The sequence below is a fragment of the Oratosquilla oratoria genome, chromosome 32, assembly GCF_046742065.1.
Source record: "Oratosquilla oratoria isolate Oo_2021 chromosome 32, ASM4674206v1, whole genome shotgun sequence".
Lineage (NCBI taxonomy): Eukaryota > Metazoa > Arthropoda > Malacostraca > Stomatopoda > Squillidae > Oratosquilla > Oratosquilla oratoria.
The window spans coordinates 12030552-12044783 of record NC_134808.1 but is presented as its reverse complement, the minus strand read 5'-3'; the positions used below and the strand labels follow the sequence as shown (position 1 = coordinate 12044783).

The 14232-nt window shown below is 38.6% G+C and overlaps 1 protein-coding gene across 4 annotated transcripts in view; it reads right to left on the bottom strand.

Annotated features, from left to right (window-relative positions):
- The window catches only part of ClC-c (chloride channel protein 3), a 350410-nt gene that overhangs the window by 336012 nt on the left and 166 nt on the right, over positions 1 to 14232 (bottom strand). Inside the window, exon 1 of one of the 4 annotated variants that reach the window (XM_076213816.1) lies at positions 14124 to 14155. The exons of the other annotated variants lie outside the window; for them this stretch is intronic. The gene's annotated coding sequence lies outside the window, so the exon portion shown is untranslated. Of the gene's footprint in view, positions 1 to 14123; positions 14156 to 14232 lie in introns of those variants that run through there. 4 annotated transcript variants of the gene reach the window in all.

The window sequence follows — 14232 nt, the reverse complement described above, 5'->3', positions numbered from 1 at the left end:
TAGAAAGATGAGAGTAGTGCTCAGAGAAAAATATTCAGATTGGAAAGAGGTGATCAGTAGAGTACTGCAAGGATCTGTATTGGCACCAATAATGTTTGCTATTTATGTGAATGACATGGACGAGGATGTGAAATGTTACATGAGCTTCTTTGCAGACGACACCAAACTATTAAGGAAAGTAGAAACTGATAAGGACTGTGAAGTACTGCAGGAAAACCTGAATAAGGTATGGAACTGGAGTCAGAAATGGGAAGTGGACTTTAATACTAAGAAGTGTAGCATAATGGAGTTTGGAAAAAGCAAAAACAGAATATCAGGAAAATATACAATTGGAACCAAGGAGGTAAAGAAGGCAGGATCTGAAAAAGATTTGGGGGTAATTATCACAAACGACTTGTCCTATGATAAACAGATTAACAAAATTGTCCGGGAGACTTACAACTTGCTAAGATCAATAAAAGTGGCATTTGCATACTTGGACGAAGACATGATAAAAAAAATATATATATATTGGTTACATTGATAACGCCTACACTAGAGTATGCGGCGACATTGTGGTCACCCAGTACCAAAAAGAATATAAAGAAAATAGAAAGAATCCAGAGAGCAGCAACAAAAATGGCACCTGCACTTGCAAACCTATCATATGAGGAGAGATTGGCTAAACTGGAGTTACCAACGCTGGAGCAAAGAAGAGAGGTGACCTACTGACCATCTACAAAATCATGAAAGGCACATAGATACTCGATAGAGAGGACTTACTAAACTGGGACAAGAGAAACACAAGAGGGCATGGAAAGAAAATAAAAAAACATAGCTACAGAAGAGAATTGAAGAAAAACAGTTTTCCACATAGAGTAGTGGACACTTAAAACAAACTGGATGATGAAATAGTATGCGCAAAAACCATTCATGAGTTTAAAAGTAAACTAGACACTGCGAGATACAAAGGTGGGACACCACGAGCATAGCTCCCCTTCCCGCAAGATATAACTAGGTAAATACACACACACACGTACGTCGGATACACGGTGAAGATTGGAACTCCAGAAAAGAAGGGCAATTTTCATGGACCTCAACGAGGGAGTACCTTGTTGTATTAGAAGGGAAGGGGTAAAGCTTGTGGTGTAGTGGGAAGGTGAAGAAATAGGAGGGATTATTGGGGAAAATGGAAGGAAATGAGGAAGGGGACGAACGGGCCCCGGATCTTAGGAGAGGTGTAAACAAACAGGGGGCAGAATACACACACGAGGAACAAGGAAGCAGAGGTGTCAAGAGCAGAAATATAGATAATAGCAGCTCAATGGAAAGAGAAGATAACTGCTATTATGGATTTAATGAGGGAGGTGACAACCTCCCCTGACTAGTAAATCTAGAGGAGAGAGAAAAAAAAAAAAAAAAAAAAAAAAAAAAAAAATGAACGAAGAATGGGAGGTTAGATTTGACCAATTATCACAGGTTACTCAAAGAGTTGATAAACTGGAAGAACTAAAGAAGGGAAATCAAAACCTAACCAAAGAAATAGAAGAATTAAAAAGACAGTTAAAAGTAAAAGATGAGAATGAGGAATTAAAGAATAATAATAAAGAGAATAAAGAGTCCATAGCAAAGGAAGCACATGGTTGGAGAAAAATCCAAGAGAACAACAACATTGTATTTAGAGATACAGTGACAACAGATGAAAGAACAAACTAAGGACACAGTTATTAAAGTGACGAGAGAAAAGGAGAATATAGTAAGAGACTTAGTGAACAAAAAGAAACGTATAATTATATTAGGGATGGAAGAGAAGTATAATCCAAATAGGACCACAAGAGTAAAGGATGAGAAGGAAAAGGTAAACAAGATATTAGAAGTAGTTCGAGAGGATGGACAAGAAACAGGGAAAGAAATTGAAGAAATATATAGACTAGGGAAATACAATATAGATAAGACTAGACCAATTAAGATCAAATTCAGGTCACAAACGACAGCAGAGAATATCTAAGCAAAAACAGGTAAACTAGCTGACAGTGAACAGTATAAATAAGTATGGATAAAAAGAAAAATTATTAAAGAGGAAAGAGAGGAGTTGAAAACAAAAAGACTAGAAGCTAAGAGGAAAAAACAAGAAAAGAACAGTCAGAAAAAGAGATATTCTATTAGAGAGTAGTGGATATGAAAGTGAGATGGTTCATAGCAGAGAAAAACGGAAAGGAAACAGAAAATACGATGGAGGTAGCAGAAAATTAGAAGTGTCTTACACATAGATGGCTTAATAACAGGCTTGAACAAACTGAATGACTACCTGATGGAAAAAGAACCAGATATAATGGGAATTGTAGAGACAAAATTGAAAGGTCCACTACCACCCAACATTGTAGGACATGGTGCATATAATTATTGGATTAGAAACAGAGAGGTAAAACAAGGGGTGGAGTTATGTTCCTGACTAAGAAGGATATAAATGTGAGGAATGTCACACATGGAAAGAATAGAGTTGAGATGATTATGATGAAAGTGGAGGACAGGGATGGAAAGAGCAGGAAGTTTGTAGTAAATTATGTGGCTCCTAAAATGGCCTTGTGAGAAGAGAACACAAAAGTATGTTAGAAGACACAAGGATAACACTAAATAAGATAATGGAAGAGGGAGGAAGAATAGTTGTAATGGGTGACTTTAATTGTAAAGAAATCTGCTGTGAGAGATGACAGTGAAGGGTGGAGATGACCTTATGGGGAAATGTACTACTTGATATGATTATAGAACATACAATGATGCAATGGATACAAGAGAATACAGTAAAACACCGATTATCTGAAACGAAAGGGGGGAAGCCTCTTTCGGATAAGCCGATTTTTCGGATAATCCAAATTTATCAGAAATATATTTCGTGTTGACATACTTTGTGTGTGTGTGTGTGTGTCCTGTGCCTTCCCCCCCCCTCTCTCTCTCCATCAGTCTCAAGTTGTGGATGGAACACAATTTTTACAATTTTTTTTTTTTCGCGTTGACGTACATACCTTATACGTAACAGAGAACAAGAATTATTCCATACATATATCTTCCACTATCCTGACGAACACAATAAAGCAACTCTGCCACTCCCTGCCTCCGTCACCATCACTCCACAACCCTTCCACTCCCCACCTCCTGGTGGTGGAGTCAGAAAGAAGGGTCGTCCATTGCTCCATCTTCACTGTCCAAATCAAAGGTAGACAAGGAGGATGAGGCACTTGATGAAGGGCGAGAAGACTGGGTGGACGAAGGTGTTCTTGGCCGAAAAAACGAGGTGATAGAAGTCTGTTTGGTGCAAGACAGCTGTTTCTCGATGACGTCACTCAGTGCTGTTCGCATCATCGGGTACAGTTGATTGCTATTTGAAATGTCCCTGAGTCGCTGGTCAAGAAACTGAAGCACTCCTTTGATGTGGGACCGGACTGTTGCCAAAGACATGGAAGGATCAGAAGGATCATCGTCGTCGTCGTCATCATCATTGTTGTCATGGCCGTGCATCACTTCCTCAGCTATTTCTTTGGTTGATTGGAGAGCGTAACCTGGGTCCCCCTCATCCACAGTGAGCCACTCCTGGACGTCCTCCTCTGTAACTGTCTCGTAATCACCCAGGGCCTCCTTCACCTCTCGCACCTCCCGGTCGAATCCTTCAAACACTTCTCGCATATCCTCATGGCCTCGTAGCAGGGGATTCCAGGCATTGGCCAATGTAGAAGGGGGCACCTGTTTCCACGCTTTCTCAAGGTTGTAGATTGCTGTTGTCCTCTGGGCTCTAGCGTCTCCTTCTTCTTCCCCCTTGAGCGTTACACACAGAATTTCCTGCATAAAGTGCCGGCGGTAGCGCATCTTTACTGCTTGTATGACACCCTGATCCATTGGCTGGATGATTGAGGTGGTGTTGGCAGGCAAAAACATGCAACGGATCCTGCCGTCTCGTGACACTAAATCCTCCTTGGCAGGGTGGGCAGGGGCATTGTCGAGGAGGATTAAAGCCTTCACGTTGTGTGGTGTCGTCTTCAGTTCGGTGATCTGGTGCTTGGTGATGGAAGGGACAATGATCTTGTGAAACACGTCCTTGAAAATGCCAGAGGTGAACCAAGCCTTTGCTGAAGAAAAACAGTGGACAGGCAGGTGGTCCATGCAGTCCTTCAGCACACGGGGCCTCCTTGATTTCCCAACCACAACTGGTGTAACCCAGTGTGTACCGTCAGCATTAGCGCCAAACAAAACAGAAATACGGCCCTTGTCCAGCTTCCTTCCTGGCGCGTCCTTAACAGCTGTGCTTGCCTGTGTGTTGTTGGGCAGTGCCTTCCAGAATAGTCCGGTCTCGTCAAAATTGTAGAGTTGATGGGGTAGCAGTCCTTCGTCACTCACTAATTTCCAAAAATCGTTAATGAAAGGCTCCACAACATCGATAGCAGCACTAGCAGTCTCTCCACAGACCCTCTTGTTTACTAAAAGATGACGCTTTCTGAACCTAACGAGCCACCCAGAAGAAGCTCTGAAGTCATTAATACCTAAATCGTTTGCCAGGGTTTCCGCCGCAGACTGTAGATCTACACCCTGCACTGGCAATCTGGAAGATGCGTGCTGTTGCTGCCACTTGAATAATGCCTCGTCTAGGTTTTGGTATTTACCCAGCTTCATGGTCCTCGGTCCTGAATCTTTGTTCTTGTGGTGGAAGACAGCTGGGAAATGCTTCTGAGTGAACTGCCTTAACTGTGGCCCTGCCTTTTTGATGTCCGTAACAGTAGCATTCCCAATGCCATATTCGTGGGCGACGGATGTTCCCGATTAACCCGCCTTCAGCTTGTCCAATATCTCCAGCTTCTGCTGTATGGTAAGGACGACTTTCTTCCTTTTCCTGGTTTCTTTCGGCATGGTGATGTAGAAAGAAGTGAGGTCGGAGCACAGGTAGAACGCGACTGCCCAGTGTGAACTCTGTGACGCGACTGCCGCCGACTGACGATATAAACACACGCTATGCTAAACAAAGTAGTACACTTAAAATGTATTCATTTTAACTGTTCTTATCAATTTCAAATGTGTTAATATAGTACATATGTAGTTACTTTTATTTATTTTCATGTTTTTGATGTTTTTAGTATAGAATTTTTTTTAATTTTAATTGCATTATCCAAATAAATTTCGGATAATCCCGTTTTTCGGATAATCAGCTTTCGGATAATTGGGGTTTTACTGTACTAGGTATAGAAATGAGGAAAAACCATCGAGACTGGACCTAATAATCACATCAGAACCTGAAATAGTGGACAAGATTGAATATAAGCAGCTTATAAATAAAAGTGACTACATATTGGTTGAACTGGAACTCAATGAGGAAAAATACATAGAAAAAAAATTAACAATATAGAAAGGGAGGATGGATGTATGGATTTTTTCTTTTCTTTTATATAATAAGAGAATTTTTTCAAAAAGGAGACTGGGAAAGGATACACAAGGAGGAAACAATAGAAGAGAAATGGAATATTTTGACAAAAATTTATAAAAAAAGGAGTGGAAAAGTATGTTCCAAGACAAAAACAAGAAAAAGGATATGTAAAGTGTTGGTACAACAAAAGATGAAGGGAGTTAAAAGACAAAAGGGACAAAGCTTAGATAAAATGGAAAAAAGCCAAAAGACCTGAAAAATAGAAAATATATACTAGTTATAGAAATGAATATGTACAAGTGTGCAGAGCAGAAAAGAGAAAGTATGAAAAAGATGTCATAGAAAAATGTAAAGATCAACCAAAACTATTTTACAGATTTGTAAACAACTGAAAAAAAAACAAGAATTAGAGAAACTACGGCAAGAAGGAGTTGAATACACAGAGGAAATAGAAATGGCAGAAATTATGAGCATTTTAAATTGGTGGTTACGAGGGAGAACATACAACCTAGAGATATTGAGTGGGAGAAAGTCCCCCCTATGAAAGAGATAGAAGTGACAAGGAATGAAATAATGAATCACTTGAGTAATCTCGATGTCAAAAAATCGCATGGACCAGATGAAATGGCAAACTGGATTTTGAGAGAATGCAGGAATGAACTAACAGACAAAATACATAGTCTAATAAACAGTTCATTGAACAAAGGAAATGTTCCAGAAATTGGAAAAGAGCAAATATAGTACCAATATATAAAGGGGGAAACAAGGAAGACCCCACAAACTATAGACCGGTCTCTCTTACAAGTACGATAGCTAAAATTTGCTAAAGAATCATCAAATCTAGATGGGTAAGGTATCTGGAAAAAAACAACATACTAAATCCAAGGCAATTTGGATTCAGACAAGGACGATCATGCGTCACAAACTTAATGTGTTTCTATTCAAGGCTAATAGATGTAATACTGATTGTGCATTTCTAGACTGAAAAAAGCTTTTGATAAGGAGCCACACAAAAAATTGCTAAAGAAATTAAAAACTGCAGGAGGAATACAGGGCAAACTGCTGAAGTGGATGGAAGACTTCTTGCATGAAAGATAAATGAGAGTGGTGATAAGAGACAAATACTCTTATTGGGATGAAGTGATTAGTGGAGTTCCACAGGGAACAGTTCTGGCTCCAATAATGTTTGCTATATATATTAATGATATGGATGAAGGAATTGAAAGTAATATGAGCTTCTTTGCGGACGATGCAAAATTGTTGAAAAAAGTGAACACTGTACAAGATAGTGAGTCGCTACAGAGTGATCTCAATATAGTATGGGAATGAAGTAGAAAGTGGGAGATGGAATTCAATATAAGAAGTATAGTATAATGGAATTTGGAAAAAGAAAGAAAAAAAAAAAAAAAAAAAAAATAGAGACCATATAAATTGGGAAAGAAGAAATTAAAAAAAGTAGAAAATGAGAAGGACCTGGGAGTCATTATTATGAATAATATGTCCCCCGAGAAACATATAATTTTTTTTTTTAAATTTGGAGAAACTTATAATTTAATAAAAACAAAGTGGTATTTACATACCTGGAAAAGAAATGAAGAAAATACTGTCACTTTGATAAGACCAAGATTGGAGTATGCAGTGACGACGTGTTCACCAAGTACAAAAAAAATGTATAACAAAACTAGAATACAAAGAGCAATTACGAAATTGGCACCAACAATCTCAGAACTATCATATGAAGAGAGACTAGCAAAATTTGAGCTACAGACATTAGAGCATAGAAGAGAGGAGACTTGATAACTACCGTATTTTACGGCTTGCAAGACGCTGCATCTTGGAAGACGCACCCTAATATTTGAAAGAAATTTCTAAGAAGAAAAAGAAGTCATTCTCATACAAGAACACATTCACCATATACCCAACCACTGAACACAAAAACATAAGAAGCAAGGACAACACGTATTGGACGCATTGTTTACATTATGAAATCACTTGTATTTACTAGTATTTACCTAGTTGTATTTTGCGGGAAGGGGAGCTATGCTCGTGTTGTCCCGCCATTGTATCTCTCAGTGTCTAGTTTGCTTTTAAACTCGTGAATGGTTTTTGCGCTTACTATTTCATTATCCAGTTTGTTCCAAGTGTCTAAAACTCTATGTGGAAAACTGTTTTTCTTCAGTTCTCTTCTATAGCTATGTTTTCTTAATTTCCTTCCATGTCCTCTTGTGTTTCTCTTGTCCCAGTTTAGTAATTCTTCTCTATCAAGTATCTCTGTGCCTTCATGATGTGTATGTGTGTGAGTGCGTGCATGCGTGTGTGAGTGTGTGTGTGTGTGTGTGTGTGTCTGCGTGCACGTGTATGTGGTGTATGTATGTGGCGATTGTGGTGTATGCATGTGTTTGTGCGTATATACATGTGTATGTGGCGTATATGCATATGTGTATGTGGCATATATACATGTGTGTGTATGTGGCGTATATACATGTGTGTGTATGTGGCGTATACACATTGTGTGTGTGTGTGGCGTATGTATATGTGTGTGTATGTGGCGTGTGTGTGTGTGTGTATTTTTACCTAGTTGTATTTACCTAGTTGTATTTTGCGGGAAGGGGAGCTATGCTCGTGTTGTCCCGCCTTTGTATCTTGCAGTGTCTAGTTTGTTTTTAAACTCATGAATGGTTTTTGCGCATACTATTTCATTGTCCAGTTTGTTCCAAGTGTCCAAAACTCTATGAGGAAAACTGTTTTTCTTCAGTTCTCTTCTATAGCTATGTTTTTTTATTTTCTTTCCATGTCCTCTTGTGTTTCTTTTGTCCCAGTTAAGTAAGTTCTCACTATCGAGTACCTCTGTGCCTTTCATGATTCTGTAGATGGTCAATAGGTCACCTCTCTCTCTTCTTTGCTCCAGTGTCGGTAACTCCAGTTTAGCCAATCTCTCTTCGTATGATAGGTTTGCAAGTGCAGGTGCCATTTTTGTAGCTGCTCTTTGGATTCTTTCTATTTTCTTTATATTCTTTTTGGTACTGGGGGACCACAATGTCGCTGCATACTCTAATCTAGGCCTTATCAATGTAACCAATATTTTTTTCATCATGTCTTCGTCCAAGTATGTAAACGCCACTTTTATTGATCTTAGCAAGTTGTAAGTCTCCCCGACAATTTTGTTAATCTGTATATCATAGGACAAGTCGTTCGTGATAATTACTCCCAAATCTTTTTCGGATCCTACTTTCTTTACTTCTTTGGTTCCAATTGTATATTTTCCTGATATTCTGTTTTTGCTTTTTCCAAACTCCATTATGCTACACTTCTTAGTATTAAAGTCCACTTCCCATTTCTGACTCCAGTTCCATACCCTATTTAGGTCTTCTTGCAGTGCTTCACAGTCCTCATCAGTTTCTATTTTCCTTGTGTGTGCGTGTATGCGTCTGTGTTAACATGTACAAGTAAGCATGTATGTGCGAGTGTCTGTGTTCGTATTTGTGTGTACACGCACGCGCATTCACAACATACACTGGTTGTCTAACACGTGTCTACGTGTGCGTGTCTACACGTGTCTAAGCATGTATATGTCTGTTTTTGATCTTCCAAACCACCACCGCCAGTAACAAGAACCTCATAAGAGAAATTAAGACATGACAAGCACAGTCATTATCAGACTTATTAGTTGTGTTCCAAACGAAAGAAACATTACACTTCAACAGGTTAGGGCGGTAAAATTGTTTGCGATGTTGCCACGTGTGTGCGTATGCGTGCCCAACTCAGCGCGAATTTTAAAACGGTTCTCTACATTTGAGATGGTTTTGAAATAAAATCCGCGTATGATTGAATCCGCGTTATTTGAGGGACCCCTGTATACATTTTTCCTTTTCCAAGGGTGGTTTTATTTTCATAAAAGGCGGTGGTCCAAAGTGTCTTTCTGCTGCTCTTTTACAGTGTTCTTTGGCATATCGTACACACACACACACGAGGTCGGTTGAAAAAAATACGCGGACTGTTTGAATTGCACGGATCTAGTTGGTTCCAGGGGAATCCGCTTGGTGTCACTAGGTTCACAAAGATCAGCTGATTACAACACCGTTTCCTGATTGCAGATATCTTTATTTGGATATTAGCTACTCAGTTTTTATTAAGTTTTTTTCTTTTCGTTTGGTGGATTTCAGAATGAATGACGTGAAGGAGCAACGACTTGCTGTCAAATTTTGTGTTAAACTTGGAAAATCTGTGACTGAAACTTTTGCTATGCTTAACACAGCTTACAGTGATGTTGCTATGAAGTGTACAGCATGTTTCAAGTGGCATGAGTGTTTTAAGGATGGTCGACAGTCCATTGAAGATGATGAGAGTCCTGGACATCCTTCCATGTCAACCGACGACACACACATCAACAAAATCAACACCCTGGTGCGGGCAAATCAACATCTGACTGTCAGGGAGCTTGAAGAGTGTAGGATATCAGTTGGATCTTGTTATGAGATTTTGACAAAAAGATTGAAGATGCACTGCGTTGCGGCAAAATTTGTGCCACGCCTGATGACGGACGAACAAAAAGCCCATCACGTCTAGGTTTGTCTGGAACTGCTTCATCATTCTGAAGAAGATGAAAACTTCTTATCCAGGATCATAACAGGTGATGAATTGTGGGTTTATGGTTTTGACATTGAAACGAATGTCCAATTATCCCAGTGGATGAGTGAAACATCCCCAGACCCAAAAAAGCTTGCCAAGTTCGATCCAAGGTCAAGGTGATGTTGACCGTTTTCTTCGATGCTAAGGATGTTGTTCACCACGAGTACCTCCCCAAAGGCTCCACAGTGAACCAGAGTTACTACACTGAAATTGTGAAACATTTGTGGGATGCCATCCAATGCAAAAGGCCAGAAATGTGGAGGAGTGGTGACTGGTTTTTCCATCACAACAACGCTCCAACCTATTCAGCCCTCAGAACTTGTGTGTTTTTGGCCACACACTCAATCACTGTTCTTCCCCACCCCCCTACTCACCTGACCTTGCTCCTTGCAATTTTTCTTGTTCCCCAAACTTAAAAGATCCTTGAAATGAAGAAGATTTGAGAAGATTCCCGAGATTAAGGCAAATGCGACGAAGGACCTGAAGGACACTACAAAAGAAGCATACCAGGACTGTTTCAACAAGTGGAAACACCGTTGGGATAAGTGCGTGCATTGGGGAGGAGAAGAGTACTTTGAAGGGGACCCAAATCTGTAAGTTCTAAACAAAGTACATTTTGCTTTATGACGTCAGTCCTCATATTTTTTTAACAGGCCTCGTGTATATATATACAGTCGAACCTCGAAAGCCCGGAATAATTGGGGGGAAGGGTGGTCCGGTCATGCCAAAAGTCCGGTCATCGAAAATATCTCCCTAACACCCCTAGATATTCATAGCGGTATATGATTAGGTAATGTATGATATGGCATACAAACACATAAGAATAATACTCAAACGCTGTAATAATAACAATACTGTAATAATAATGCTATAATACTAATAATTCTGTAATAATAACTGTAATACAGGCATGTAAATGTACTGTATATACAGTGTACTGTACTCTATTTTTATTACGTACACTGTAAATATCGGAAGGTATGCACGCAGGACAGTGGTGGCGGCCAGGGTTGCCGTGTTTTCTACACTGCCGTGTACAATGGGAGTGTTGCCATACCGGGGCATACATTTTTCTCGGGCGTGTGCAGACTTTCATAGCAAGATATACTTGTCAAACTTTGACAAAATGTTGGTTTTAGTTTTTTTATTCTTGAATGTATATAATGCCCCCATGCCCTAACATATTCAGTAAAATATAAAAATCATTATTTTTTTATATTATTATCGCTAAAAGAAAGCTGAAACTTTAGCGTAGAATTTTTTCTACACAGTAAAAACGTATCTTTTGGGGTATAATATTTTATAAGTAACACAATTACCAATAAAATTCATATTTTGATGTACCATTTATTATTTGATAACTAGTTCTATGATTTTTAAACAAAAGTTTGAGTTTCTGAATGGTTTTAACAGTCCGCTGATATGTAGAAAAATTTCCTCATGTTCTTGTGCAGTTGCCACATGCTGCTATTTTACTACGTTTTGGTACAAAATTCTACGAAACGGCAGCCCTGGTGGCGGCTTGACTGGGCCGGGTTTGAGTACACGTGTACGGCCGTCGCTGCCACCTACCGGACAAATAGGGAACTTTGCTTGAAAAGTCCGCCCTTTGTTCATTTCGACCGGTCATACGAGGGTCCGGGCATTCGGGGTCCGGGCTTTCAAGGTTCGATTGTATATATATATATACAAACATACACACCTCAAGGTGCTGTGGTTGAGTTCTCGCCTGCCATTATGGCGGTCTGGGTTCAACTCCCGCCCAGGGTTGAAATAATTTCTGTATCACTGCACTGCAGGGTGTTACTCCAACTCTCGTGGGCATGGAGTTGGGGGTGTGTGTGCGTGTAAGGTCACAGTATTACCATAGATCAGTCATACGAGCTCTGAGCTCTCATCCGGGAAGTTAATAACTGTTGATCATGAGTTCAAACCCGTGATCCATGACTATAGTGAATCACATACACACACATACATAAATAAATACATACACACACATACATATACATATGTTTGGCAAAAACTGTTGCTATGTAGTGAAATTTGTCACTTTAAATAATATGAACTATCATTATCATTCATTCTATATTGTTGCAACCCCTACAATATTGGGTATTATTTTAGTTGTGCACATTTATGCAATATAGCATTAGAAAATTAAATATTAATTTTGTAAATTATAATACATGAACATAATATGCGATTTTCTTGGTGGAAATAAATAACAAAAACCTTGGTACTTGTTCAGTTGTGTACATGGATGCAACATAGCATTAGAAAATTAAATATCAATTTTGTAAATTATAATACATGAACGTAATATGCGATTTTCTTGGCGAAAATAAAAATAAAAAATACCTTGCTACAAGCAAATATACTAACGAACGAAGTTGCTAGCATAGGATCAGGACGCCATCTTGTTGTTTGTCAAGTGTTGTCTGCCCGGTTCAGTTGAGGCCTTGTGTACACCCTCGGTATTTCCGCCAGTACCTCGCAAGGTATATATTCGTGAAGGAATGCTATGGAGTTAAAATCTATGCATTCCTTCAAGCTATGAAAAACCTATATACCTTGCAATCAGAAAGAGTGATTGAACAGGCTGCCAACATCCTTGATGACGACGACGACAACGACGATCTGGATGACCTTAAATTACAGGTACTGATTTACTAAATACACATTAGGTTAGGTTAGGTTAGATGAATTTATCATCATTTCATTTCTTCGACATTGGCATCTATCATAACAAACATGGCGTACCATTTGTCCAGCGCGACTTCGTTACTTACTAAATCTGTTTTAGCAACTTTTTTGTTTCTTATTTCCACCAAGAAAATTGCACATTATATTGATATATTATAATCTACAAAATTAATCATTAATTTTCTAATGCTATATTGCATCCATGTAAACAACTGAACATTTACCAAAACCTTGCTACAAGCAAATCTACTAACGAATGAAGCTGCTAAGATACAGTCCAGACGCCATGTTGTCATCTGTCCAGTTCAGTCAATATCAGTTAGATGATGGCTTTCACATTGTGGACTGAGTGTTCTCCAATGCCAGGTGATGTTAATAAATGATGTTACAAAGACAATAGGGCTTCCTTAGACTTTTTGAGAGAACACGGGGTTCTGCCATCATCTATTAATTACCTGAGGTACAATAATAATCAGATCATCAGCATCTATGACAATGACAACCTGGATGATCTTTAGAATTTGAGGTACCAAATTATTAAATATAGGTTAGGTTATGTAGATTAGTTAGGTTAGGTAGGTTATGTTATGTTATGTCAGAATAGACGAATTTATCATCCTTTCATTTCTTCGACCTCAGCATCTATCAAAACATAGCATATCATTCAACCACCGTGACTTCGTTTGCTAATAAATTGGTTTTAGCAACTTTTTTGTTATTGATTTCTGCCAAGAAAATCACATATGTTGATATATTATAATTTACAAAATTAATAATTAATTTTCTACTGCTATATTGCATAGGAGGTGTGCATTTCTAAAAATTTACCCAATACTGACTGTCCCAACCTGAAGTTAAGGTTAAACCTGCCGCTATACTAAATTTGGACACCCATACCATTTTGACTATGTTCTATTCTTTACAATATACAATTAAAGACAGTACACCAGTGATGTATTTGAAAGCATCTGAATGTAAACACACCCTATGAATTTCAGTTTTCTAAATGTCCAAGATTGCATTATTACATAATAGATGATGTTTACAACTTTGACAACTTTCACAATTGAAATTATACTACAATGGAAATATTTGTGTAATCTCATAAAATAATATACAAGTGATACTATATCATGATGATACTACAAGGGAAAATAGTTTTACTAATACATTAGAATTATCATGTTTCAATAAAGATATTTGTTCACTAAGGCTTGTTCATTGTTGAACCAACCCATATGAGGCCTGATCGGGCTGCATAATCATCATGCTAAATTCCACAGAGCAACTTGTTTTCCCTAAAGGTAGTTGCAACAACTACTGCTGTATCAATACCAATGTATCTTTCCTTGGCCTCAATATTAAAATGAACCTATTTTACTTTTCGGGCACTGGGATCTCAAACCTTATTCATGATAACACATATTTCCTGCTCCCTTTCTTCGTGGCTTGTGTGTTCTTGGTATACTGTAAAACGAATATATGCACATGTGTACGTTACCTTCACCTTATTA